Source organism: Montipora capricornis, chromosome 10 (genome assembly GCF_036669925.1).
Source record: "Montipora capricornis isolate CH-2021 chromosome 10, ASM3666992v2, whole genome shotgun sequence".
Classification (NCBI taxonomy): domain Eukaryota; kingdom Metazoa; phylum Cnidaria; class Anthozoa; order Scleractinia; family Acroporidae; genus Montipora; species Montipora capricornis.
In genome coordinates, this window is record NC_090892.1 from 54,706,209 (window position 1) to 54,708,708 (window position 2,500).

A 2,500-nucleotide genomic window follows, 5' to 3' on the forward strand; every position below is an offset into this window, starting at 1 on the left:
AGCCCCAAAATCAGCAAAAAATTGTGACGCAGCTGCTATTTCCAAAATGATGGAATTACCTGGTGATAAATAACCTCGTGTTGGAGAGTAAATTTTTGACTTTGCAGAAATAATGGTCAACCTCATTCAGAGTTTAGGCGATTGTGATCTTTCTTTTGAATTCGCTCATTTATTGTCAAACTTTATAACACTTGACAGAAAAATAAACTTACGAAAACCCGGTAGCTTACCATCATTTGAGACACATGCTTCACTGTTTGACGAGTTGAAACATAATCACTTAATCACGGCGCCCGCTGAATTTGTTCAACCAAAAGTACATTAATAAAATTGAACATAGAAAAAAATTCCCAAAATGCTCGTCGCTGATGGTAACTTTTTATATTCTATAGTCACGGTTCAAAATTAATTTTGTTTTCATGTCGTAAATATGTTATTCTCGAGCGACCCTCCTGGAAACTTCCTTCTTCTCTTTCTAAAAACTGTGTATCAATTTACTATTGCATCAATATTTGCTTTTGCATAAAGCAAGCTAACAAAATCTATACCTTGCTGAGTTCACATTTGTTAGCGTTATTAGTATTTTCGGTCCAATGCTTCTGTTTTACGAAGGGATATGGTCACCCATCCAGATACTAACCCCGCCGGAAATGGTTAACTTTATTAAATTTTAGTTTTAACAAAGCTGTTCAGAGGGCTTGCTTAAACTTGTGGAGAAAGAAGTTGTGAGGGAGCTTGAAAATTATCAACATGTCAGCCCAGAAGCCAATGTTTCTCACTTCCCATTTATTTTCTTCAATCGTTGTGGGTTCAGTACTTTGCTAGTAGCCACATGTCTTCTCAGGCTATTTACCCAAGACTTCTACCATGGCACTACAATGATAGACAATACCCAAACTATACGGTGCACTGTTAGAACTACATATTACGCAAGGACAACTTGAATCTCCTGGAAGACAACACACAGCTCAATTGACATTTTATATGGAATAAATCGCTGTGTTACGTCACTACCACACGCACACGTAAGCAATGCGTGTTTATTTTTTCTAAAGACGACAGGAATTTCTTCTCTCTGACAAATGATTAATTAATAGGCCGGTAGCCAGGTTTTTAACCTCAGAAAAGGATCTGTTTCGTCGTACGAACGTGTGAGGACCTGTGAGCCAAAGGGCCTCTGCTGGTATGACTTCTGGGTGACCCCTTAAATGGTCTTGATGACTTCCCAACTTGAAAAAAAATTGTCTAGAACGGTGCACGTACCACGGGCAACCCAGAGTACCCTCACGGAGGGTCAAGTTTATCTATAAGTGATGTGAATCTGTTGTTACAAGTTTTACAAGGCAGGACCAAATTAGTTTACCAGAATTAAAAACAGATAGTGACAAAGCGGAATAAACTTACGAAACACAATGACAACTGAAGTGGAAAAAGCTCTTACCTTATATGTAAATAACTAATTGAAGTAAAAAGCATATATTGTTTTAAGAATATTTAGCTTATTGGCAATTGTATACGTATTTACCAGTCTGAGTCCTGTAAATTGTTTTTATCTGTCTTTTTGGTTATGTTAAAAATTTAAGTGTATAAAAATAATTGTTTAAAAGAATATATATATATGCCTAACCAATTTTACATCCTAATGAAATGCCGCGGGAAGATGGAATGCTTGATTCAGGACTAAACTGAGTCATAACTTTCTTTCAAATAACTTCAAGAAATAAAAAAAAATCAATTATTTTTTTTACAAGACATGTTTCGACATACTTATGACATTTCCAGTTGTGAATGAGTCGTACAATTTAAATTAAAACCCATTTTTAACAAAAAATGTATTTTCTTATAAATAGGTCTAAATTGAAATTGTACACCTCATTCATAACGGAAGGTGGCATAAATATGTCGCAACATGTATGTCGCAACATGTCTTGCTCTTGTTTTAATTCTTCAAGTTATTTCTCAACTGATGTTCTCAAGAACCTTTGGAAATATTTCTTTCAAATTATTTTCCTACTCTATTTTGTTTCTGTTATCAATCAATAAGCCTTTTTCCTCTAACTTTTTTCCGTGGCTTCAAAACTGAGGAAATTGGAGAGCAATAATTGCATCGTGTAACTTAACTCTTGACATTTCCGAACTTAAATATTTAAGTCTCTGTCAAATTTATTTGTCGTTTATCATTTTGAGCATCAGAGACAGGTGGACATGTTTTAATTCAGTTCTGTACAACTGAGATTCGGACTTTGAATCAGTAGAACTACGATCGAGAATGCATCAAATACCTATCTTACTAACATTATTTTACTCAAAGATAATTGTTTTGGCTCTGCAAGGGAGCTCGGAGTGCCGTGAATCAGGATCTGAACGAGGAGTCGCCCTTCTGCACGCAGCTTACAGCTCCAAGGAAATACAGCGCTATTTTGACTGCGTTCACCAGTGCATTAACGATCCACCATGCATGAGCATTAACTATTGGTGGGACACCAGGAAATGTGATTTA

The 2,500-nt window shown here is 35.9% G+C and overlaps 1 pseudogene; it reads left to right on the forward strand.

Annotated features, from left to right (window-relative positions):
• Nucleotides 1-2,202: 2,202 nt before the first annotated feature.
• Nucleotides 2,203-2,500, forward strand: part of LOC138019112 (neurexin-4-like) — a 2,716-nt pseudogene continuing 2,418 nt past the window's right edge.